General features: G+C 44.9%; 1 protein-coding gene across 1 annotated transcript in view; it reads right to left on the bottom strand.

Moving 5' to 3' along the window:
* Nucleotides 1–27649, bottom strand: part of WLS (Wnt ligand secretion mediator) — a 298562-nt gene that overhangs the window by 146114 nt on the left and 124799 nt on the right. The gene's annotated exons all lie outside the window — the stretch shown is intronic.

The following is a 27649-nucleotide window of genomic DNA, read 5'->3' as shown; positions in this document are numbered from 1 at the left end:
AAACTATGGAATCACTTTGTCTGATAGCTAGTGCTGTGGCTGCAACTGACTTGAGGCACGCAGGCAACGCCTGGGCGACTGGATCTAATGTGCTAGAAAAATAAGCACAGGGCTTGTATTGACCTGCTTGATCTTGTGTGAGAACAGATAATGCTGTACCTTCCCGTTCAGTAACGAAAAGTGTAAAAGGCTTACTGTAGTTCGGTGTAGCTAGAACTGGAGCTTGACATAGGGCTTTCTTTAATTCGTTAAAACTAAGTGTATGGTCAGATGTCCAAGGGAGGACAGTCGATACGGCTGCCTCCTGTGTCGTTAACTGTATCAGTGGCTTGGCTAGAAATGCATACTGGGGAATCCATTGTCTACAATAAGAAGTAAGGCCGATAAAGGCACGTACCTCCTTCTGGGTTCTGGGCCGGGGAAGACTCGCTATTAACTGGATACGGTCGGGTGTCAACTGCCTACCCCTCTTGGACAGCAAGTGTCCTAAGTATACCACTTGCTGGACACAGAATTGAAGCTTCGAAGGTGACACCTTGTGCCCCATCTCGGCTAGAAAATACAGAACTGTAAGTGATGCTCGCTCGCAAGCACGTTCAGAACGGGCTGTGATCAGTAGATCATCGACATACTGGAGCAGGGCAGTGTCAGTTGGCATGTGAATGTTGTCTAGCTGTCTCTTGAGTGCTTGACTGTAAATACTAGGGCTTTCCGTGAAACCTTGAGGAGCGCGTGTAAACATATAGCTCCTTCCATTTAAACAGAATCCGAAAAGAAACTGGCTGTCTGGATGAATTGGAACACTAAAAAATGCATTCTTGAGGTCTATGACAGTGAAAAACATGGCTTCGGAATCAATAGCAGTTAACAGGGAAGAAATATCTGGGACAACTGGGTACTGAGGAATGATACATTTATTAAGCTCTCGTAAATCAATCACTAATCGATATACTGGGGGTGCATTCGGATCAGTACGTTTCATGACTGGAATGATCGGAGAATTGCATACATTGGAGTCAGTTTCTACAACTACTCCTTGAGCTATGAGCTCGTCAATAATTTTGGATAAGGCTGCTACAGCCTCAGGTGGCAATCTGTACTGTCTGATTCGGGGTAACACTACACCTGGTTTGAGAGTCACACGATGGGGTGTGATTTGCATGTAACCTACATCAGTTGGACCTTGCGCCCATAAATGCTGTGGAACATTAGACAATCTTGAATCAAAATCTCGTAACACATAGTGACCCTTAAAGTCACGTAGGAACAGACGTATTCCCTCTGGGGAACAGCAAATAACTGCACCTAACTCTTTCAGTGTCTTAATACCTAATAGATTTTCTGGACATGACTTAGTAAGTAACAGATCAGTAGTGCGGGACAATGGACCTACTTCTAGAGTAACTGGCTTAGATATCTCATTAACGATGGGTTTTCCTGAAAATCCAAGGGAAACATTTCTTGAGCCTGAGAGCGGAGCCCCTGGAACTTCGGCGTGACTTATTGTGGTCCTACTTGCCCCTGTATCGATCAAAAACTTTCTGTCTTTCCCTAATACTTGACTGTGAACATAGGGACCTTCTTGATCTACAGGTATCTCGATGAGAGGCAAGCCTACCTCCCTCTCTAGGCTGTTTCATGAATATGACTGGTACTCTGGATACTCGGACTGTGCATACTGGTACATCTGTGATGTAACGTGCTGTGTTGCAGCAATAGGCTGCGGTGCGGAAACTGTCTGTTGTGTATTCTGTAGCTGAGGAGTCTGTGAAACTTGTTCTTGTCTCGGCGGACGTGGTCTTTCTTTAGTCTTACCAGTAGCTATGTTATGTTTCAGAACTGCACACTCGTTTATAAAATGACCTGGCTGTTTACAATAATTGCAGTTCCCTTTAACGGGAGCTGCAGGATGACTGGCTTGATTCGGACCCCTCTTCTGACTGTCTTGAGGAACAGATTGTGCAACTAGCACTTTCATTTTCGTGTCTTTCATACGTTTTCTCTCGTGTTCTTGCTCTTCCCTGATTCTATTCTGGTGGTACTGGAGCATCTGGAGCATCTGGGACGGGGTATTTGCTTGCCAGGTGCTTTCGACTTTCAAAACTCGATTTTTAATTTGTGGACTTGAATTCTCGACTAATTTGGTGACGAAAAGATGAGGGTATGACTCACTACTTGTCTTGAGACCACTGTTGATACTGAAACATTTTTCAAATCTAGAATAAAAATCACTAACATCCTCGTCTTGCTTCTGTTTACAGGCTGAGATTGCATCCCAGTCTTCTTTCCTAGTTGTCAATAATCTGGGTAAAACTTGAATCAATAGTTCTGGTAAATCTTTACATTTATCTCCAAGACCGGTACCTGGTACTCGTGCCTTGTCTTCAGCTTCTAGAGCTGCCCAATCGATCTTTTTCTCTCCCACCTCCCATTCTTTTTCCTTTAATTTTTCATACACCCCTGCGGGTAACAGGACCTTTAACATTTTAATGATATCTGGGTAAGTGTATTCTCCCATACGGAGCATGTCTTTTAATTCTCTATGGAACCCTGCTGGATCTTTGTCATGACAGGGAATTAGTTTCTTCATTTCAAGAAGTTCCATCTTTGATATTGGAGTGTATACAAACACTCGTTGCATTACGCCACCCGCCCCTTGGACTGGGTGGACTTCTCGTAACGGATTCTGTCTGTCTATGTAGAATGATTTACTTTCTGGGGGTGAGACATGAACAAAATGCGGGTTCAAAAACGTTCTATACTTGTGACGCTGTTCTAGAATGACACTAACTAAATCGGTACCTAGACCTCTCCATCTATACTGGAGTAACTCGTTCAGGATATCGTGTAACGGACCTGGATCAGAATGTTGACCCTCATACAAGGTAATGAGGTGCTGGATCATATACATACCCACCAGTCGTTGCTCGGCTGGGGGCAATTTCAGAAACACTTGTGCCACTATTTCGTCTGGAAAAGTGGTAGAATCAGTAATCCATCGGACTGCTGATCGGGCTAGTTCTTGTTCATGCATGGTACTTAATTCACTGTAACCGACTCGTGATTTCAGAATGTGATCGGTAGCTTGAAATACTTGTTCTAGGGAACCTTGTTCTGGTGCTAGATGTTGAAAAATAGACTTGGGTTCTAGACGTAAATGGCGATCTGGAAATCTGGATTTTCCTACATACGCTATTCTGGCGGGATTCTCGTTCTCTTCCTCTTCAGGATCAGAGATACTTTCTTTCTCGCTTACTTGTGCTGCTTTACGCTGGTCGTGTAACCTTATTATTTCTTTACGAATTTTCTTGTACATACTCTCCATGGCACTGACGGTCTTGTGCTTACCCTCGGCTATATTATCACTCCACCTTGTCAAGATTCTCATTTCGGCGGGATCTTTAGACGGGTAATCTTGTTCTCTTATTAAACAATTGATCAGGAACTTTAATATCATGAGCTGAATCTCGGCTTTCCTTTGAGACATAATCTCGCCAATACTTTCTGGATCATCCCCTGTACGGATGAAACGATATATTCTGTCTAGATCTTCTTTCATATTCGGTAAGGTGACTAGATACTCGGTCACCCTCCTTACACGTACGGAATATAAAACCATATTATACTCGCCTGGGACTGCGTCATAGACACATTCGTTAAGGGCTTGTCTGATTTCTGTAACAGACTTATTACTTTTAGGAGTACGCTGTGATGCTTGAGCATGTAATTCGAGTGCTGATAAACGCTTGTGTGGCGGCGGGGTTTGAGGAAAACCTCCCCCTGCGGCCCCTAGACTAGAGTCGTCTACTGAGGCTCTACGTCCTGGCAGAGTGGGAAATGGAACTGTAGGCTGGACCGGGGGTACCGTAACAGGTACTCCGGTGTCTGGAGAAGCATGAATTACCTGGTTTACAGGGACTGGCGGAGCGCGGACAGGATTTGCATATTCGGGGACTGTGTCGTCCAGATAGGACGAAATAAAAATATCAGCTGCGGTCGGTTTGTGACGTAGCTTGGTCGGAATCAATGGCGGCGGGAAATTACTGGGTGCCTCTGGGGTCGCTTTTGGCAAACCTTCGGCAAGGAGAGGATACATACCCTTAATAAGGGCATGCCTCTGTCTGTCTGACTGTTCTGCTTTGACTTGTTCACCTATCTCGATTAATTCTCTTTCTTGGGCTCGTTCTTGGGATTCTCTGCTTAACTCTGACTTTCTGACTTCCTTTTCCGTTCTTTTATGAGCTTCCTTGCGCCATAACTCGATGGCATCTTTCTGTGACTGTCTGGCTTTCTTTTTCCATAATGCTTCTTCTACTCGCATGATACATTCGGCATCCCATGTACCCGATACGGGCCATCTATACTTTTCTTCTAACTGTTTGGTATACTCTACCCATAAATCTAGATACATTATGGCGCTTATGCCATGTTTCTGATACATAAAATGACCTGGACTGTCCCTAGGCGGGACAGGAACTGCTTCCTCTAATAAACCTTTTCTAGTTTTTAACTGACGTAACTTGGAAAATATAGGCATGACTGAACTGTAATCTGGACAAGAATACAATACACAATAAAAACACGAAATCACATCGCACTCATACCACAACAGTAAATTACATGAAGAACATTATAAACAACAGTTCGAACAGAATATTACCTGGAATACTGAGAACAGAAATAGAACAGATTTTCTCGAGAACGGAACAGACTAGAGTCACTGAATGCACTGCTGTAACAGTACGGAACATACCGGTCCCATAAAGGAACGCATCAAGACCCGTATCCACCTAGGTGAACACTTCGTTTGTGGGCTTGGGTACCACCAACCCACGGACCAGGAGTCAATTTAGATTGGTCCTGTCTAGATACTACCCCAGCAATGGTACTCACCGGGCAGCACGGAACGGAAGGCCTCGGACTGGACTGGACGACGGACGACGAACTTCGGACTTCGGACTTCAGTTACAGGTGGGCCTCCGGATACCTCGGACCTTGGACTCTCGGCTTGGGCTCTGGTCGGGACTCGCCGCGTTCCTCCACCGTCTCGTTTGGATGCTGGACCGCCTCCTCCGTCTCCTCCGTGGGCCTGAGGGATACTTGGAGCAGAAATATCTGCCAGTGCACGGTATGGTTCCGTCACGACTGCAGAGGGTCAGGGGGTCGGCGTGGCTTCACCGACGCGTGGGGAAAGGGCAAGTCCCTATTCGGGCGCCATTATGTGGTAAATAAATAAATAATACCCTATTTTTGACTAGACTTATAGCATAACGGATAGCTCAATAAAATAAGAGTCAAGATTCGAGGTAGTAGGAGTTTCTGCAGGTTTATTACAGCATAAGGACAGGATCAGGACAACCTGCATGGGAATAGGACAATAAGGCCCGGCAGCTGCCGGGGCTGGGTCTGGGATGAGCGCGCTAACATTCAATAACAAAACATTGATTTATATACATAGCGCAAACACATAGCATTACATTACAGTAGGCGTAGCAGTGGGTGGAGCAGAAGGCGTGACGCGTAGCAGTCGCGAGAGATAACAGTAAAAAGAGGTGTAACTGGGCGTATACATAGACATGTGGTGCAAACGTAACAGAATATGTCATGAATGGGCGGAAACTTTGGAGGGGGCTACCTAAGGAGCCGGGACCTCTAACCTAATGGTGCGCGAAAACTGGCAATGACGTGTTACTAGGAGAAGCTGGGGGCTATGAACTCTGTGCTAGGAGCAGAGACTAGAGTCTGAAGGGTCGGAGCGACATGTACCTAAACCCTATCTGGTATCTGATGTTTAGGGAACATGTTGATATAAACTAGAAGTCATGAGGGGAAAAGCTAACTTGATTCTAAGACTGGACCATGCATTATTCTACATGTAGTGCGTGATGAAGAATACTAAATGACCATTAAATACAGTATTTCTCTAATGTGGAGCCGAATAGGCTAGACAATGACGGAAACTATTGATGCAGTTCAGTAGCTTAGGAATGCAGGGGAGGAGGACTGAACTGATAACTGGAACTATAACATACTTTTGGCAGACTCAGAGGCAGAGCCAAGCTGCACCGGGCACTGCGAGGCAGGAAGTGAGTGAAGGGTCGAGGATACAGGTGGGGGCTGTATCGCTCCTTAGCGAGGCTTCAGGAGACAGGAGCTGAATCCAGGGTCCGGGCCCTTTTGAGGCCTGGAAACGGGGATTTTATAATGGAATAACGTGCATACTGAGAAACGTGGCAACATTACTTTACATAAGCCTGATATTCGTAGTATTCACGAAGACTGGAAAATAGCATACTAGAGGTGGACACAACTGGGATTGCGTCATTAATCAGACATGGGGAATAACATATGCATATTGGTCATGCACACATAACATATGATGGATGAAGCGTAGGGACACAGAACATGGCAAAATTTACTTTTCCACAGAAGGGGAACATTTCACTTGGTAACCTAGTAGGACAATGTTGTACGTTAATACATTTGTCCTGGTGAATCTATGGATTGCTCATGTGGTGTACACTGTCATTTGTAGCCAGCAGGCTACCATATTTTTTCAGTCTTTCAAATCGGAGGCAAGAGGCAAGCTCGGGCACGGGGTGTGATACCAAGCACTTTTCCTTCTGGGAGGTAGAGAGGCGAACCTCCAGAAGGGAGCCACCACCTTCTTTGTGGAGGTCACCTTCATTAGCTCTACAAGTATGTGTAATCCTTGTGAAGGTAAAATTACTTGATTAAAAGACCAGCTATTCTCTACATTTGAACACTTGTCCCACTTGGTCTTAGTGCCACATTCCAGAAGAGTATGCAAAGCCCTAGAGCAGAGAACCTTTTGGTGTCGAGACCTGTTCCAGAGACATGTTGCACATTTAAGTAGATCCCAGCACCTTCTCTGGGTGCAGACCTTTCTAGCTGCTGCTACTGAGCCACCACAGAGAAGTTACACCAGTATCTGCTTCTGGGTTCAATGCTGCAATTCCATTGCATCACAAGGTTGCATCTATCTACCTGCCTGAACAGACTAGGATCCAGGTTTCACCCATTCCATTCACTCCAAAAAGTTGCTATGGGGAGTAGAGCCAAATCCCTTCTCTTGGTGGTTTAATTCACAGGACCAACTTCATAGAGTATGCTCTTCTCCTCAATCCTCTTCCACTCTTGTAGTTGAGCATGGCACCTACCCTATTAGGGTGAACTGCTTGGAATCACCCATTCAGTTGAGTGGCTTGGTGCAGGAAGAAGCACAGAAGACAAGCCTCCCCTAGTATCAGACCACACCAGGGCTCCCATCTGACCAGGATGCATTTGACTTCTGCGGTGCAAACCCCTTGTCCTTTTGGAAGAATACCTGGAGTCTGGGTGCTCAATAGCTTTGGAAGAGCACCATCTGAACAACGTGAAACCTGCCACAAGCTTCGTTGTTAGACTTCAGTGCTTGTACTAATTTCTCTGGAACAGTCAGGATTTGCCTACGGACTTGTCCCCACATGTGCCATAATGAAAAGATTATATTGATTCGATCCTTCAGACCAGGAGCTGCTGGACCATGTTTAGCCACACCACTACCAGCCACCCTTAGGTCTTCCTGCTGGATTTGCCTCTTACATAATTTAATTATTCTGGGAGGCTGGAGTTCAAAGTAGAAGGCCACACAGATCCTATTGGACCCATCTCTGCCTCAAATCCCAGTGCAACTTAAGCCTCCTCCGATGTGGCTTCAGAAGCTAGAGAATTAATCTGTGGCTCCAGGACCCCGGGCCAACAGGCACCAGTCTCCTCCATTTAGGTGCCCACTCTGGATTGTGTCCAACTGCCAATGCTGTCCTCAAGTATAGATGGTTGCTCTGTGTATCGGCTTTCACAATGGCTATAATCTTGTCAAAACACACACACAATTTTATTGTGAACTCTCTTTCTCCCTTCAGCTCAATGTCTTTACCCTTCTTGCTCTCTCTGTCTTGTACTTGCGCACCCTTTCTCCCGCTCCCTCTCACGCACTCTTTCGTAACAAAAATGCTTAACACTTTTTATTATAACTTTTCAACATGATGCACACAATGCTCTACAACATAGCCAAAAGTTCAGGTTAAACACATAAGGTCCCAAAGGCGAGACCTATTGGCTATACCAATGCTTGTCGTTTTTATTCGGTGATACCAAATTTAGTGCTTCTTATGATGTTGTACGCCCTCCCCTAGAAGCTCCCACTTTTGGTTGCCATCTTCAGATATTTTTTTTCTGGTCTGTTCTCTCCTTCCACCACCTTGGTGGAGGTGGGTCACTTGTGAATCCAGAAAATAATGCAAGCTGCAAAGCTACACCCACTAGTAAGAAACAATACATTTTACAGATTAAATCTTTTCTGGATTCACGTGCTGTGCTTAGATTCTGTAGCAGTTTTGATGGTTAGATTGGAGTTGAGCTTTAATTTGTAAACAGATGTAAGACCTTTTGTCTCACTTGAGCTTCCTTGTTCATTTGAATGTCTATACAGTAGTGTTTTGTGAACGTGTGTACAGATGACCAAGTTGCTGCCCTACATATCTCCTGTAAGGGTGTTTTCGCTAGAAAGGCAATGGTTACTTTTTTTTCCTTGTTGAATGGGCCCTTTGGATTGAGGCGAGTTTCTGCCATGCACTTGCCTGGCACAGCTGAATAGTTTGTGTGCCATTTGGCAAATGTGCCCTTAGTTACTGGGTTTCTTATATTGTTGTCTGCAAAGGAGACCAATAGTTGCTTTGTCTTTTCAATGTAATACAATGTGGAGAGTCTTGTGTCCAGGGTGTGTACTGCTCTCTCTGCGAGAGTCTTTGGTTTTTGGAAAGATCTTGGAATTTCGATTGCTTTATAAATACTGAAGAGTGAAACTACTTTGGGTAAAAAAAAAAATGCATCTGTCCTGATGATGATCCTGTCCTTGTGCACCCTTGTGAACAGAAATGCTGACTTTAGGGTGAGCATTTCTATTGTTGCCTTGTGCAGTTCAAAATGTGCCTTCATTTATTGTGCTAGTACACCATTCAGATTAAATGGTTGCATGTACCTCTTTTGGTGGTGAAATCATTTTTCCCCTTCCAAAAACCTCTTTGTTACTGGGGCTGTGGAGTAGCTTCTTCCTATGAGAGGTCTTATGTAGGCCACTATTGCAGCGAAGTGTAATTTAAAAAGTTACATTTGTTAACTTGCACTCTATAAGATGTTTTAGATATTTAAAAAACATTGCATCTTTCACGTTCTTCCTTAATAAACCCTTTAGGACACCATAGAGACTATCTCTTACATTTAGCCATCTTGTTCTGGGAGTAGGATCCTTCCTTCTCCCAATGATAACAAGTATTGTTGCGTTGGTAATTTGAGATTGTTCCTTTGTGCTATTTCCATTAGCTCTGAAAACAAGGTTGGTCTCACCCACTGTGGAGCAATTAGCATCAGTGCATTGAACAGCCAGTCTGAAAAAACCCCACAGACTCCCTGGTCTGAGCAGAGCGTCTTTCCAGTCCATTCAGGCCAATCCCTGCGCTGTGCCACAGCATGAGGATCGGATGAAAGTCTGTCCCAGCAGCTGCTGAGACCAGGAAGAGGACTGGAGGCATGACACAGGAGGCAGCCGGCGGCTTCAGGCAAGGTATTTTTCAATATATTTTTACTAAGACACCTTCCGCATGACCACAACCCTCTCATGTTGCAACCCCATGTGCCCCCACTTCCCCCCGACCACCATTTGTTTGTGGCAGCCGCCACTACAATTGGTTCACATTAGTCTAGTTCATGGTAAAACAATCTTTGAAGCATGCCATCCACAGCACATACGCAATAGTTTTGTGTTCAGTGTGTTTTTATTTTTAAGGCAGGATGGGTGTTGCGTGCGGTTTGCTTTGAAAGCTGAGGTGATATTGCATATAGTGCTGGAGCTGTGTTTATTGTGGTAGGATTTGTATATGCAAGTGTTGTGTGGTTGGCAGTTAGGGCCTCATTACAGATACAGATGCGGATTCTGAAGCAAACTCTTGTTTGCACCCGAATCAGCATTATATGGGGCAGTACCAACAAACACAGCTGGTGTTTCGCCTGGACGACTTACTCAAGGTTAGCACAAAAATGTGTCTAATTCATAGAACATAGAAAGAAATTACATTTTTATTATGAACGGCATAAACCACCATGGTTTATTACAATAGGGGTCAATTGAGGCAGGTCAGAGGTCTCTGAAATCACAATTTGCCAAACAGTTACAGTCAAAATCAAATCCACTTTGACAAAGCCAGCCTAAAAACAAAGCCAGCCCTGGAAAAGGCAAAAACTACAAGTTAAAGTGGGTGGAAGTTATTGCCTTACCTTCCGAATATTCAAGAATTAAATTAGCTTCTCTGGTCCAAGTGATAATTCCCACATTTAAATCCTTTAGGTAGTGCTGCAGCGGTCTCTCTGTTCCTACTGGAAATTCCTCATTCTTAGCCCTCTAGGTAATGCTGCTAGGTGCTACTCTGGTTCCATCGGTAATTCCTCATTCCAAGTCCTCTAGACAGTGCTGCAGCTGCTTTTCTGGCCTGTCAGTAATTCCAAAATTTTAAGTGCTATAGACACTGCCGGTAGCTGCTAGTCTGAGGCTGTTGAGAATTCTTAATTCTAAGCCTTCTAGGCAGTGCTACTAGCTGCTTCTCTGCTCCCAGTGATAATTCCTCATTCTTAGTCTTCTAGGCAGTGCTGCAGCTGCGTCTCTATTCATACATCCACTACATTCCAAACCAAATAGGCAAAAGACATTTACAACAGCAATAGCTCTAGCTTTCACAAATGCGAGACCTATTGCATTGCAAATGCTTTTTTTGTTTTGCAGGGCATAGTCTGTGGCCATTTGGTGCTAAATTAATCCTCCTCTGATGGCAGATGTGTGACTCGGAAGCCCTTTTGCATGGGTGCTCTATAGATTCAAAATTTCTGCTTTGGCGACCTTCTCGTCTTTCTTGACTTCTTTGTTTAAGGTTACAAGGAGGTGGAGGGTTGCTTGTGAATCACGAAAATTCTTCAAGCTCCATAACTACTTCGCCTGGTAAGTAACCATTCCGTTTTGCAGCATGAATACTTTTCTGGATTCACATGCTGTGCATGGATTTTGTAGCAGTGTCTCTGGTCACTCTTAGAAGTGGAATTAAAATGAGCTTGTGTTTGCAAACAGATTCTTCAGAACTCTGTCCCACTTGTGACTCTTTGTTCACTTAGATGTCCACACAGTGTTTTGTAACAGTGTGGGCTGATGACCATGTGGCAGCCATACATGTCGCTTATTGGGACGTTTGCTAGGAATGCCAAGGTGGCTCCCTTTTTCCCCTGTGAAATGGGCTCTCAGACTTGCCACTAAGCGCATGCCTGTTTTTGGTTATCCTAACTGGACTGTTTACACCATCCATCTTGCGATGGAGCGGTTCACCACTAGTGATCCTTTGAGTCTGTGCAAGAGGTGAAGAACTGCCTCCTCTTTCTGGTCTTTGTCCTCTCTAGGTAGTACCTCACAGCCCTGTGGACGTCCCATGTACGTAGAGTTCTTTCGGCTTCGGATTTCGGTTGTTGGAAGAAGCCTAAAAGCTGGATTGTTTGGTTAATGAGAAACTGCAATATGATCTTAAGGCGGAAGGGTGGGTGGGTTCACATGACTAGCCTGTCCTTGTGCAATTGCAGGTAGGGCACTTGGGTGATTAGAGACTGTAGTTCACTCACCCTGCACAGTGATGTGTTTGCAACTAGGAAGGAGGTCATGTTGTCAATCTAAAATTGCATTGTCTTTCCTCTCATCTGTGTCTGAAAGCCCTTCAGGGCCAGGAAGACAGTTTTTAGTTCCAGGAAATGTATGTACTGGATTGCTTCTTCCACTTTCCAAAGCCCTCTGATCTTTATTTCTCCCCACTGTGGCTCCCCAGCCCATGTGATATGCATCCATTGTGACTGTCACAGTTGGGCTTGGTTGTGGGAAAGGTCTGCCAACTGTTATGTCGTCCACGTTCCACCATGCCATCTCTTCCTGCATGGTCTTCTTTACAACCACTAGATCCTCTCAGCTCCTCGCTGCATGTGACCATTGATTTTGGATTGGTCTTGTGTAGTTTTGCATGTTGTATCAGGGGAATGCTCAAGGGAATAATGCCTATCATTTTAGCCATAGTCCTCACTGTCAGACTGACCCCTACAGTTGTAACGAGTCTGTTCTGCGAGTGCCTGAATACTCTTGAAGGTAGGGAAGGCTCTTGCCTCGACTGAATTGAGGCTTGTTCCCAGAAACATTTTTTCCTCTCTCTAGCTCTTTAGACTACTTTTCTAGGTTGATTGTAATTCCAAGTCCGTGAAGAGTGTCTATGATGGTCATTGCGCCTCTTGCTTTGCTAGAAGCAGCTTGCTTGGACTAGCCAGTCATCTAGATATGGATATATATGGATACACTTCCTTCTTACGTGGCCGCCCCTGTGGCATGGCACTTTGTGAAAATCCTGAATGCTTTCAGAAAGGAAGCACTCTAAATAGATACTGGCTTTAGTTGACAATGACATGTGGGTACCTTTTGCGCTTGCAGTTCATAAAGATGTGTAGGCAGGCCTCCTTTAGGTCTATGGTTGCCAAGTAGTCCTTTTCTCAAGGGATGAACTCCTGCAGCATCTTGATTTTTTGACATTTTTAGTAACTTTATCAGACAAAGGTCCAGAATTGATCTTTGAGTTTTGACGTATTTGGGATGAGGAAATATGCAGAGTAGTTTATTTGGAATGCATGTGCCCACCCGCCCCCAACTGGTGGTATGTGGTGGGGCGGTTGATACCGGATTAACTTGGTTGAGAGGCTGGCTCCTCTGGAGGGCTGTCCTCTTCCGCATCCCTGAAATGACTGGCCCTGGGTTGTACAAAGCAAACACAAGGAGATGATGGATGGAGCGCTGCAACTTTTCAGATACTCACCCCCCAGTCACAGATCTGGGTTGATTCAATCATCGTTCTTTTGGTCACTTCGCCACCTCAGAACAGACCCAGCTATATGCAAATCAGTGTTGACCCTGTGCCTCATGGGAACAGTCCAGCCCGAACTGCCAAGCCAGGTCTTCCCTAAACAGGAAACAAGCATCCTGGGACCAGTTTTGGGGGTAACACCCCTTATCAGCCAGGCTAGCTTGATTCCAGTGTCAAAGTGAGCAAGGGAACCATGTCTGGGCACCCAGAAACTGGTCCCAGGATGCGGACTAAATCATACATTCACCCCCAGTCAAGGGATCTGGGTTAAATCCATTGTTCTTTTGCTCACCATGCCACCCCAGTTTAGACCCAGTCATACGCAAATCAGTCTTGACTCTGTTCCTTATGGGAACAGTCCAGCCCAAACTGCCAAGGCAGGTCCTCCCTGGACCGGAAAGAAGCATCCTGGGACACCTGAAGCCAGGCATGGCTCCTCAGGGCTGTACTGGTAACCATCTGTCTGCTGGCAGAGTCTGCTGTGTCAAGGGCAGACTTCAGGCATGTGTTGGTGATGTCTTCCCCTCTTGCAGTAGTGCGGCTGCCCACCTTTGGAACTGCTCTGGGAGATATTTCATCAACTCTCCCATTTCTTCCCAGTGTTAGTGGGTTTATCCATTTGGGAGGGTGTTGGAGTTTGCAATCCTCCACTGGATTTCTGAACCTCTCTATATTACTCCCCACCATTTCCACTCTCTTTCTCCAGGAGTAGGCTATTGAAGGTGGGAATACTGGCTCTCTTCCTTGCTGTGGCCAGGATTATGGAATCGGCCATGGCATTTCCCGGGGTGTATAGTGAGTTTTTGGAGAAGCATTTAAATTTCTTTTTGACCCTCTGGGTTACAGTCTAGCAGGTTGCTGGCTCTCCGAGAGCCTCTCTTCACCAATCCAGAATTCTGGGGAACATAGGGAGGTATTGGTTTCTGCTTTGCAAGGGTACGAGAGTAACAAGGAGAAAGCATGCCCGTGCCGTCTCTTCCTCAAATTGCTTTCCATGCCAGTCTGCTGCCCTTTTAACCACAGAGTTATACATGGGAATGTCGTCTGGAGGGGAAGACCTCAATGAGGTAGGAGTGGGCTCCCTCCTTCGGTGTGTCAGTGCGAGGTCTTGCCTTTGGCCCCCAAAGCTTTCGACATCTGGTAATAATCTTTGGCCCTCGTCGATCTCTTCATCCTCAAAGATTTCCTGTTCTTCTTGCAGCTCTGGTGCGGCAGGCGGTCTAACTCGCCCCCTTTGTCCTTTCCTGGATCAGTTTTCCAGAGACCTTCAAAGGGATTCAAAATCTAGTAATGGATGCTTTGAAGTCTTCTTTTCTTTTGTAAAATCGCAGCAATCTCCGATTCAAGTTGTCTTTTGTTCCTTTGATTTTTGTGTTTTATAGAGCGCAAACTTGACCCATTAGGGTATCAGAGCGCTTTACATAGTCAAAGAGTTGTACAAAAGGCATGGAATCTTGAGTACAAGGGGGATGGAAGAAACCGAAGATACAGTTAGCATTACTGTTGCTGAGGACACAGGAGGGATGGAAGGATACAAGGTACAGTTAACATTATAGTTGCTGAAGACAGGCCCCGGGTTTCTTGGTGGGCGAAAGGTCGACGGAAGGAGGCAATAGTCTCTGTTGGGGTTGTGGGACAGGGTTTAGATGGGGAATTTACTCATGAGGAAGAATTTGGCCTCCTTACTGAAACGTGCAAGAGAGGATTTTTCTGATGGCGGGTGGGAGGGAGTTCCATATTCTTGGCGCAGCCCCAACGAACGCCCGATTATAAGTTATTTTTTTTCGAAAGCGTGCGGGCTGGAGTAGGAGGTCTCTGGAGGACCGTGAGATTCTGATTCCTCCAGATAACACATGTTTCTGTGCCAGATATGCAGGGGAGTTTGAGTATAAGGCCTTGTGCGTGATGCATGCCAGCTTAAGCTGTATTCTGGCCTCGAGGGGAAGCCAGTTCAGCATTTTCAGGTGTGGAGAAATGTGATCAAATTTCCTTGTGCCAGTGAGTAGTCTGGCGGCCGCATTGAGGCAGGCTTTTAAGGGTGCTAGAGAGATCTTGGGTAAACCAGTGAGGGTGGAACAGCCATATTCCAATCCGGAAAAGACTAGTGCTTGGACTGCTATTTTTAGGTCGGGAGCGTCAAGGAAGGGTTTCCGTTTCCATAGGTAGCTCAGGTGGAATCTGGCAGATTTGGCCATTGAGCTGATGTGGTCTCGCATGTTCAAGTTGTAGTCCAAGGTTATTTCCAGCGATTTGGCAGAGTTCACAATGGTCGGTGGACAGTTTAAGGCTGTGATGGCCTTAATTCAAGTCTGAATCTCTGGGTCGGTTTTAGGAGGGGAAATTTGAAGAAATTCAGTTTTCTTTGCGTGGAGTTTGAGTTGATTGGAGGCGAGCCATTGAACGGTATGCTTCAGGGCTTCATTCAGGGAGAGAACCTCCTCGAGAGATGATATTTTGATGTAGATCTGAGTGTCATCAGCGTACATATTGTACGAGATATTTGGGGTGCTAAGGACTTAGGCAAGTGGTTCTAGATAAAGGTCGAAGAGGGTGAGGGACAGCGTTGAGCCTTGAGGGACTCCATCCGTGACCTTAGAGGTAGCGGACAGGATGCAGTGGATTAGGAATCTCTGAGATCGGTTTTGGAGGAAGGATCTAAACCATTCAAGGACGGTGCCATCTAGTCCCATCCTGAGTTTGACGTTCGAGAAGCTTCCCATGGTTAAATCTAGGAGGATTAGGAGACAGGTTTTGCCTTGGTCAAGGGCTTGGAGAGCATCATAGACATGTGGAGCATGGTGGTTTCAGTGCTGTGTCACGGCCTGAATCCAGATTGGAAGTCATCGAGTAGGTGGAAGTTGTTGATGTGACGACTTAACTAAAGTGCTGGAGAAGTGTGTGTGCAACTGCAGCTAATAGAGGGATGTTGGATATAGGTCTGAAATTGTCAGGTGAGGCTGTACCAGAGACGGCTTTTTCAGAATGGGGAGGACTTGGCCCACTTTCAGGGAGTCAGGAATTGATCCCTGCTGGAGGGAGGCATTAATTATCATAGTCCAGCTAGGAATAATGGATTGGGCGACGGGCGCTATGCAGTTAGAGGGGAGCGGGTCGTTGAAGTGGTTGTTCAGATTTAAGGTAGATAGGATTTTGGAGACAGAGTCTTCGTCGTAGAGTGAAGTCAGTTCAGTGTGCTTGGTTCTTGGGTGAAGCCTGTTGGGGCAGCGTGGGTGGAGGAGGCAGGTCAGGAGGGGGTAGAGAGTATGGGGCGGAACTAAGTTCATTACCTAAGGTTTTAATTTTGTCCGCAAAAAACGAGGAGAATTCCTCGGATGAAATTAGAGACTTGGGGTTTTCTTTCGATGTTTAGGCCAATTTGTTGGATTGGTGTTTGACCAGTTCAAAGAGTTTGCTGGGCCTGTTCTGAGCGCTCCCCAGTTCCGATCTTAAGAATTCTTTTTTTGAGTTGATGTTCTTGTTGTATGCATTTCTGGCCTGGTGGAGAAGTTTTAGGTGAGCGGCAGAGGGGTGCGGTCTCCAGATTCTTTTGGATTGCCAGAGGGATCTCCTCTCAATGTTGAGGGATCCAGTGAACCAGGGGTTTCGATCTTTGATTGGAGTTCTTTTTAGTGGTGCTAGGTAATCCAGAATGTTGGACATAGTTGCAGAATAGTGACTGTTGAGGTCACTGACCGTTGTGATATGCAGAGGGGAGGGGTGGTGAGGGAGGACAGATTTGCACCGAGCCTAGAGTTGCTTGTGGTCTAGGTTGTCAGTGTCTCTGACCCATCGTTTAAGGAAGCACCGGCTGTGGTGCCCTTGTCTTGAGGGTGCCAGGTAGTAGGAAGGCAATGGCATGGTGGTCAGATCAGTCACAGGGGTCCATTGAGATAAGCTTGACAGTTGTTTCCTTAGCGATGATCCAGTCAAGTAGGGAGTAAACAAGATTGGGACAGGGCTTGATCGGTCAGGATGTTGTTAATGGCGTTGACATGGGGATCCTTGAGGTCGTTCCAGTGTAAGTTGAAATCACCGAGGAAGATGTCTTTAGCGTTGGAGGAACTCTTTGCTGTGAGGAGATCAGTGAAGGAGTCGTTCATGCCTGGGGGGTGGTAAAAGATGTGGAGGTTGCATAGTTGGGTGGAGTTCTTGCAAATTGAGAGGGCGAGGTATTCGCAGAGTCAGTGGTATTCGCCAGAATTTCCGTGACATGAAGGTTGGAGCAATAGAGGCAGGCGATGCCCCCTCCTTCCTTGCTATGTTGTCTGTCCAGCCGCGCAATGTTATAGTTGGGAGGGACTAAGAGGTCCAGGCATGGGGATGAGGAATCGTTTAGCCATGATTCTGTTAGAATTGCTACTGTTCATGATGAGAGCAGCAACATCAGCGGTGTGCTTTACTGCCGATCGGCAGTTGATTAAGAGATCAGTAAGGGAGCCATCGGGGTGGGGGGGTGGGGTGCTGGGGCAGACAGAAGTACAGGCGTTAGATTGCTTCTGGTCACACTTCTGTTTCAGAGGGTAGCAGTTCTGCAGGAGTTGAAAGTGACCGTGCTGATGGGATGTTCTTCACTAACGTCTGATAGACAAGGGGTGACTGGGGCTGCATTGTGGTCCTGTAGAATGGTGAGGATTTCTTTCTCAGTGAGATCTAGTGGATTTGGTGAGGCGAGGAAAGGGTTATAGGAGAGGGCGAGAGCTAGAGTTTCTTCCTCCTATAGGTGGCAAGGGTGCTTGCGAGGGCGAAGGTGCCTCAGGGATGGAGGTAGAGGGTGTTTGGGTAGCTCTGTAATAGGTGGGGAAGTGGAGTTCAACAGGGGCTTGAGGCTGGCGAAGGAGAGTTCAGCAAGGTGGAGGAGGTTAGTTCGATCCAGGATGGAGAAATGGATGCTCTGGATTTTTTGGGTGGCTCTGGAGTGCAGAGCATCGATATCCATATAAGGGGGGCGCGGTAGGGGTGCTAGTAGGGTTAGAATGGGCTGTGTTGGGATCAGGCGCGATAAGGGTGCAGGAGGGTTAGGATGGGCTGTGATGGGAGCAGGCTCAATAGGGGTGCTAGGAGGGCTTAGGATAGGCTGTATTGGGAGCAGTAGGGGTGGTCTGTGGGCTAGCAGGGTTAGCTTGACCTGCTTCATAGGTCATTGGAGGCTTACCGGTCTCAGAGTCAAAGTGGGGAGCTAGACGGGAGGAGACCAGGGGTTTCGGGGTCGATTGAGTTAGCAGGGCCGGTAGATTAGCTGAGGGGGTTAGGGTGACCTGTGTTCAAGGCCTCCGAGACCATACGGAGAGAAAGAGGGGAGGGGACCAGGGGTCTCATGCGGTAGTGTTGGCAGGGCCGGTAAACGAACTGGAGGGGTTGGGAGGAGTAGTGTTGGAGAACCTTAGAGAGGGGGTTTGTGGGAGGTTAGATATACGGGGCGGGCAGGTTGGTAGATCCTCGAGGCGGGTGTTGGTCGCCCTGCTAGTGTCATGCACATGGTTTCTGAGGAGGGTGAAAAGGTCCGCAAATTTATTAAGTTTTTTGTTGAGGCTTGGACCATTACAATGCCGCTTTTGTAAAGGGTGATGGTAGGGTCGGCTCGCAGGGCTGCGGAGGACGCGATTGTGAGTAGTGCCGTAGGGAATGTTCCTGGTTGAGCGTACATTAAGGCGGTGCTCAAAAGGTATTGCGCCAAGCGGGGGTTCTTCTTGAGTAGAAAACAAAGGTCGTTGATGACTGTGCCATTTTCAGCACTGAACTATTTCAAACCAACAAGGGAACCCTCTAGGTAATCAAGGACCAGGGGTAACAGTTATTACAAAAAACAAGGGTCCTTAATATAGTTCATAGGATAAAGCATTTAGTAAATTTATAGACAATACTGTGTACTATAAGTAAACTCGTCCAGCCAGACAAAATGTAATCATTTGTCAGAATTTCCGAAAATTGGGTGAACAAATATACAGTGGGATACAGTCCTGTATCCAGTACATATAACTATGCAAAATAAAGGATCATCATCAGGACTAAAAACCTCCAGGCAATGCATTTTTAGTCCTGATGATGATCCTTTATTTTGCATAGGATCGAAACGCCGGCGACAGTTTATGTAGTTCTCACGCTAGTTTCCCATTGTGTTACCCAACTGTGTTTACTACATGCGGTCAGCTTGGTTAAAATTTAACTCATTACCAGCGTCCCCCTACCTTAGAATTGCCTGCAAATTACCCTTTTGTGTTATGTTTTTGGTGTACCCTTTTGTGTTATGTTTTTGGTGTATCCCTTTATGTTATATGTACTGGATACAGGACTGTATCCCACTGTATATTTGTTCACCCAATTTTCTGAAATTCTGACAATTGATTAAATTTTGTCCGGCTGGACGAGTTTACTTGTAGTACACAGTGTTGTCTATAAATTTACTAAATGCTTTATCCTATGAACTATATTGAGGACCCTTGTTTTTTGTAATAGTTGTCCACACTGAAGCGTAGGTCAGAGATCAGAGTCTCGGGGTGATTTTTCATGGTGAGGTGCTTGAAATTTTTTGCAGCGGTTTTGGAGAGGGTAGAGGGGTAAACCAGGGTGTATGTGTTTTCCCCAGTAGCAGTCATGCCAGGACCAACCATGTTGACAAGGATTGGGCACTAAAGCAGCGACCTGGGTTGGTAATCAGCAGAAATCCTTATGTCCGTAGTCATTGGGATAGTAACCCAAGAGTTTGGCTGGGTCGTAAGTGAGACGAAATTCCTGGAGCTTTCCAATGACCAACCGGTTTTTATAGATTGCTATAGCAGATCAGTGCCTTTCAAGATGGCCACCACCTGGGCGAGCATGGCTCAGGGTGCAGTTATGGGCCCTTGTTTGTTGAGAAGGTGCAGTCCTCTTTCTGTTACCATTGCTGATCAAGCCTGGCTGGGGTACAGCTGTGAACCCTTGTTTGTTTCTATTGTTCAGTCCTCTTTCCATAGCCATTTCAAGGTGCTGACATTTTCGAGGGTGGACTGTCTGGGCAGCCTGAAGGGGCAGTTTTGAGAACAAAATGGCTGGGGCAATAAAGCTGCTGTTGTGACATAGACTGGCTGCTTCACGGTACCGCTAAGAATTCCGATACCGGACCTACCTCTGTGTCTATGTGCCTGCTAATGCACACTGCTCACTCGGTGCCTGTCACATTGTGAGGGGGGCTTCTCATCTGTTGGCCGAGTTAATAGTCTGTTGTTCTCCATTAGTAAGTTCTCAAGGCAGGCACACCGTTCACAGCCTTAGAGCTTACTGCTGCATGGCCATCCACTAAAATACTAGCAGGTTTGAAGGGGTCACAAGTCCTTTAAGCGTAACGCTGTCAAGCTATATTGAAACATAACCCAAAGCCCCAAGCAAATTGGAACAACAGGAAGGTTTTTAAACAGTTGAAGTTGGGTGCACTGCCAGTTTATACGCATTTATTTCTGCTCCTTAAAAGTCTATGGTGCTTCACGGCGAGTGGACAAACCTAAACCACTCTCTAGAGTAGAGCAAACTACTGCTAATTGCTTTGTGGATTGCCGAAGCACTCACATATGAGTAATCAATGTCCAGTTACAATTTAACAAATTTACAAACACCAAGTATGACAGAAGTGACAAGATATCCAAAAGATGAGTGAATCTTGGAGTCTTTAATGAAGATTACAGCCAGCCGACACGTGTTTCATCGCCTTCGCGATTCATCAGGGCTGAAACAAACAAATGAGTGGCGTCTAGCATATTCTGTGAGCAAGAAACATTTATATACAGGGCCATAATGTCTGGCCATTATGTTACATGCACTAAAGCTTCCTCCTGCAGTGGACATATAGTGAGTGCAACATTTCACAAGTATTGACTCACTCGTGCTACCACAACATATCCGTGTCGAAATTTTAGTGTATACTACCGACTATACATAATGACGTGCCTATATGTGATGGTGATGGTATTTGGACATGTGCGGTGACGAGATCACCATTGTTTCTCTAAGAAACACGCAATGACACATGCTCTATATTGATGGCTATGGTGTCCTAATCGTGAACGGCTCTTGCATCCTCCATGCTGGTTCTTGAGTGAAAGTCGTGAGAGACAAGTGTCATTTTCAAAAGACATACCTAGAAGGCCGTATCGATATCACAAGGTCTATATATATCCAAGAAAAGAAAGAAAAAACCGAAAAATCTCATCACTATCTGCGATTTCGGTAATATTCAGGCAAAAGGTCACCAAATGAGACTGTAAGCCACTACTTGCACGCCAGCTTACCGCTCAGCTGGTGATAATTCCGACCCAGCCGGGCCCGTGACTAATACTACTGGCGGTGATTCATCCAGCAGTGATCAATACTTCTGTATCTATAATCAAGTCAAATAATTTATGTTTTATTCATTGTAAGGAAACATTGTCCATTATTTGTAACTCAGATGTCACATGCATTCTCACTGGAGTTCTGGTATTTGTTATTCGAGATTTGATCCTTTACTACTACGTCAAAACATTAGATCCCACGCGCTATCACTGTCTAACGTGATACGCAGAATTCACCTATTGTTAATCCACTTACATTAATATACAAACTAATGTGTTCGGAGGTGACCCGATATACTTGTTCCGGTTTGAGGTTGTCGATATCAAAAGATATTACTGTTAAAGGAATAACAATGATACATACGTTACTATCTCACACAAATCATCAAGATGTTATTCATCGTTATACCACTGTAGATACAAGAATTACCTATTTCCTTTTATTTCACGGATACCTGTTGCGGTTCCAAAATTGTGGTGTGTTTCAAGCTAGAGGGGAACGAGTAATGAAATTTCTTAGTTTCAAAGTTATACCACGTATCTGTGAATCCGAAGACCATCGCGCCCCTGACTTACCCGTGTTCGGCGTCCTCTGCGAGTGTGGCGGGTTCACCTCCTTCGCGCTCAGTTCCTGTTTGGACACGTGATTGAGTGCGAAGCGACGTATATGGGTACTCCCCTATGACGTAATTGATAGACTAGAGCGCGTTCGGTGCTCGTCTCTGCCGACCATGTTGCACGCTCTCTTGTTTGTCTAATTCTTCATGTAGATTAATGATAACGGTATTCATTGCGATCTCTAAAATGTAGCAACAGACGAAAAAACCACGAAAAAACAAAACAATCGCGATAAGTGGATCGCAACGAAAAAAACGAAAAATATGACCATCACGTCTAAGAACAATAGTGTCCATCAACGCTCACATATGAGAATGCGTATGGTCTCTGTGAAAATTCGAAATTCCCATATTTGTGGACTAACGTCAGTATATACCGTGACATCAGTCTAAGAATGATTAGAACTGGTGGAGTGCTCACCGTGAATGATACAACTGAATAGATCCGTGAGAAACCCAGTCATACCGTGACTTATTTACTTTCTAACATGTTAGCAGTTTACATTTAATTATTTCCCTCAGTTGTCATAACATTATTTCATTGTACAGGAGAAAAACATCTAAGCATTTGGAGAGATTGAGGTATAGACGAAATCTTACAGGTCTACAGTGAGTTACAGTGTTCTTATATCTTGGAAATAATTCAGATTATGCAGTTCAAGCAGTATCTATTATTAGTCCCCCAGAAAAAATTGCATCTCCTGGTCGTAATTTAATCCTGACTGTACCGATTGCAAACGCATAATCCAAGTTGCCTCAGTGCGTCTTAATTTCAATTCTCGGTTACCACCTCTTATTGCCACTGGTATGGTTTCAATTCCAAAAAATTGTACATTTTTGTTCTGTCGATCTTTTTGGCACGAGGCTACATGCAAAGCCACTGGATATTTAGGGTCACAGTTTACAATCGCTCTTATATGTTCCATCATTCTTTCCTTCAATGGCCTGATCGTGCTACCTACGTAATGCTTGCCACATTCACATTCAATAATGTAGACAACAAATTTCGTAGTACAATTAATGTTGCTCTTGATAGTATAACAGACGTCATCAGGGCCTGTGAAATTCGTAGTTCCATGTTTGGCCCATTTACACATACTGCAGAACCCGCATTTGTGAAAACCCAGACCTCGTTGTGTCAACCAATTGGTACTCCTCATATCACGGGGTACTGTGGGACTCAACTTGTTTCTCAGTGTGTTACCTCTTCTAAATGAGATCTGTGGCCTCTCTGTGATGTACTTAGTCAATGTTTTTTCGGATTTCAACAGGCTCCAATGTTTGGTTAAACTTTTTCTTAAGTCCAGATGGAGTGAGTTGAAATCCGTAACCATTCTTATGTGCTCTTTATTATCTGAGTTAGACTTTTGTTTGGTGGTGAGAGTGTCTATTCTCCTCACCCTTTTAATCCTTTTTTCAGCTTTCCTAATGGAGTTGTAGGCATAACCCCTTGTAAGGAATCTTTCTTTCATGCTTTCAATGCATCTCCTGAATTCACAGTCCTCACTACAGTTCCTTCTCGCCCGAATAAATTCGCCAAAGGGTATGGCGTTAATCTGGTGTGAGGGGTGTGAGCTCGAAGCATGCAAGATTGCATTGCACGCTGTCGACTTTCTGAACAATCTACTGTGCAGACAGTTGGAAGAGATATAGAACTCAATATCTAAGAACTCTATATTCGTTTTGCTCCACTTCATGGTGAAGTTGATCTTCCATGTATTGTCATTCAAGTATTTGAAGAAATTGTGTAAAAGCTCCTCTGAGCCTGCCCAAATGAGGATGCAGTCGTCAATATATCGACCCCAAAAAATTATGGAGTCGATATATTGTGCACCCTTTGTGCCCCAAATCAGATCTGCTTCCAGTGCCCCCATAAATAGATTAGCAAACGAGGGTGATATTTTAGAGCCCATGGCTACACCTTGTTTCTGTCGGTACCAGTTTTTGTCACACATAAAGAAGTTATTCTTAAGGACCAATTCTATCATTATCGATAGCATCTCGGTATGTTTCCATAGTGTGGCTGATCTGTTATACAGGATTTTGTTAATGGCCTCTAAACCCAGCTGTGTGTCAATGCTGGTGTAAAGGGACACCACGTCTAGTGTTACCAAAAGAAAATCATCTTGCCATTCCATATCTGCTAGTGTACTAAGAATGTGTTTGGAATCCTGTATGTAGGACGGCAAGTTTTTGACTAGCGGACCCAGATACAGATCCGCGTATTCCGCTAGCCTCTCTGTTGGGCCCCCTATGCCCGAAACAATGGGTCTCCCCGGTGGAAATGGGAGTTCCTTGTGAACTTTAGGCAAGGTGTACAGCCATGGATAGGTGGGTCTAAACACTTTCAAATATAAGTATTCCTCCTCGTTTAATAAACCTGATTGTTTCCACTTTAACAAATGTGAGTTAATTTCTATTGTTAAGGGACCAATGGGGTTATATGTGAGGCGTTCGTAGCATATTTCATTTTGTAATTGTTGACTAATTTCTGATTGGTAATCTATGCGATCCATAATCACTACGTTTCCCCCTTTGTCTGCCTCTCGTATGATGATAGTATTATCGCTCATTAGTGTATTGAGTGCTATCCTTTGTCCCTTACTAAGGTTGTCCTTATATTTGAACATTCTGTCCTTGTGTAGATGGTTCAGTTTGTCGAGATCCTCCACCACCCGCTTATGAAAATTATCTATGGCATTGCCACCAGGTAGTGTAGGGATCCATTTAGATTTGGACTTTAGTCCACTAACAATGCTAAAGTCAGATTCTATATCCAACTCCTCTAGCAGTCTGTCCATCTCTAGAGGAGAATCCTCCATGTCAGTCAATGATAAGAGAAGATGAGTTGCATGTACATCATTTATTGATAAGGATTCAGTGGTGCTAGTAGCAGGTGGGTTGACAGCCCCTCTACCCTTTTTCTCCATACCATAGAAATGCTTTTTCAATTTCAGGTTCCTTATAAATTTAAACAGATCAATTTTCAATTTGCAAATATCCCCCGTTGCAAACGGGTTGAAACTAAGACCTTTACTTAACAAGGAAACCATATCTGGAGTAAGGTTTATTTTAGAGAGGTTGATGACCTGCACATCTCCCGTGTTTGCACCATCTAATTCCTGTTGGTCCCTGATCTCAGCTTCTTTCTGTAGTCCTCTGTGTTTCCGTCCCCTGCCCCTCCTGGTTTTGGATCGGATTGGTTTCTTGCTGTAGGGTATCTGTTGCCCTTCCTGATCCGTAAAACCTCTTGAAAAAAAGGTGGCATGCCTTGTCTGTCTTGGTTGTCTGATTCCCCTCCTGTGGTACTGATGGAATTAAGTGAGGAGTTGCTGGAAGAGACAGAGGTGGGTTCCGGACCCTGAGATTTCTTGTACATGTTCTTTGAGCTATTTGGGATCAGGGAATCATATTTTTTATCAAAAGTAAAAATTCGACCACAGGTGTAATCCAACTCATCCCTTCTTAGTTGCCTGGCTTTCCTATTTTTAATTTCTGATTGGTGTTTCAATATGATTTCATCCAGGATGGTGTAATTTTTAACAGTGCTCTCTGGTCTATTTAGATCCTTGATTTCTTGTTCAATGACAGCTATTTCTGCTTGTAATTTAGCCCCCTTGCGTTCCGCACTAACAATTAATATCTCCATAAGGGTAGTGGAATTGATAGAGAGAGATTCTTCCCATTTGATCATGAGATCGGCATCTAGGTCATCGTAGGTGGGAAAGATTTGGCCTCTAAGACCTCTAGGAACGCGTTTTAATCTCAAATACTGTTTGAGGGTCGCGCCATCCCACCATTTCGAATTCTCCATTTTCTTAAGGCGTTCTAATTTAACAAATTTGTCTCTGAGTCCCTCTGTACGAGGGGGATTAGTGCTGGTGGAAGCGCTTTGGGTTGACATCCCTTTCGCTAAATTTTCAAAGAGCTCTTCTGCCATTTTGGTTCTATCCATATTGGTAAAATATGGTGTGATCTAGCAATGTAATACTAGAATAATCTCACAAGTAGTATAGTTGCGTGGCGGCCACCCTCAACTGAAGGCTAATTGGAACAACAGGAAGGTTTTTAAACAGTTGAAGTTGGGTGCACTGCCAGTTTATACGCATTTATTTCTGCTCCTTAAAAGTCTATGGTGCTTCACGGCGAGTGGACAAACCTAAACCACTCTCTAGAGTAGAGCAAACTACTGCTAATTGCTTTGTGGATTGCCGAAGCACTCACATATGAGTAATCAATGTCCAGTTACAATTTAACAAATTTACAAACACCAAGTATGACAGAAGTGACAAGATATCCAAAAGATGAGTGAATCTTGGAGTCTTTAATGAAGATTACAGCCAGCCGACACGTGTTTCATCGCCTTCGCGATTCATCAGGGCTGAAACAAACAAATGAGTGGCGTCTAGCATATTCTGTGAGCAAGAAACATTTATATACAGGGCCATAATGTCTGGCCATTATGTTACATGCACTAAAGCTTCCTCCTGCAGTGGACATATAGTGAGTGCAACATTTCACAAGTATTGACTCACTCGTGCTACCACAACATATCCGTGTCGAAATTTTAGTGTATACTACCGACTATACATAATGACGTGCCTATATGTGATGGTGATGGTATTTGGACATGTGCGGTGACGAGATCACCATTGTTTCTCTAAGAAACACGCAATGACACATGCTCTATATTGATGGCTATGGTGTCCTAATCGTGAACGGCTCTTGCATCCTCCATGCTGGTTCTTGAGTGAAAGGCCGTAGAAGGCCGTATCGATATCTAGGTATGTCTTTTGAAAATGACACTTGTCTCTCACGACTTTCACTCAAGAACCAGCATGGAGGATGCAAGAGCCGTTCACGATTAGGACACCATAGCCATCAATATAGAGCATGTGTCATTGCGTGTTTCTTAGAGAAACAATGGTGATCTCGTCACCGCACATGTCCAAATACCATCACCATCACATATAGGCACGTCATTATGTATAGTCGGTAGTATACACTAAAATTTCGACACGGATATGTTGTGGTAGCACGAGTGAGTCAATACTTGTGAAATGTTGCACTCACTATATGTCCACTGCAGGAGGAAGCTTTAGTGCATGTAACATAATGGCCAGACATTATGGCCCTGTATATAAATGTTTCTTGCTCACAGAATATGCTAGACGCCACTCATTTGTTTGTTTCAGCCCTGATGAATCGCGAAGGCGATGAAACACGTGTCGGCTGGCTGTAATCTTCATTAAAGACTCCAAGATTCACTCATCTTTTGGATATCTTGTCACTTCTGTCATACTTGGTGTTTGTAAATTTGTTAAATTGTAACTGGACATTGATTACTCATATGTGAGTGCTTCGGCAATCCACAAACCAAAGCCCCAAGCAGTCAATGTGGTGGGTGGTTGTTGCAGTCAGATGCACTGTGTATTGTGTACGCAGGTGAAACCAAGGAATTGAAGGTTGTTTGCAGAGTTCCGCTGATGGAGCTAGGAGTCTCCAATAAGCAGAAGTCTTATCATGGTCGGCAAACTCAGTCACCTCCTTTCCAAACATGACCTACACAGATAGAAAGACAGACCTTCGCCCCTTACTAGTTTAGTTTAGCAAGCATATATAGTTAGACAATGCCACAAAGTGGGCCTTAAGAAGCTTGGGTGCAGCTTGCTCTGTACCTTACTAACCACAATCCAAGTAGCCTCAGAATAGGCCCAGCCTGATTGTCAACACTGCTACCAAT

The sequence above is a fragment of the Lissotriton helveticus genome, chromosome 1_2 (assembly GCF_964261635.1).
Source record: "Lissotriton helveticus chromosome 1_2, aLisHel1.1, whole genome shotgun sequence".
NCBI lineage: Eukaryota > Metazoa > Chordata > Amphibia > Caudata > Salamandridae > Lissotriton > Lissotriton helveticus.
Note: the sequence above shows the minus strand (reverse complement) of the source record. Positions and strands in the feature narration are given on the sequence as shown.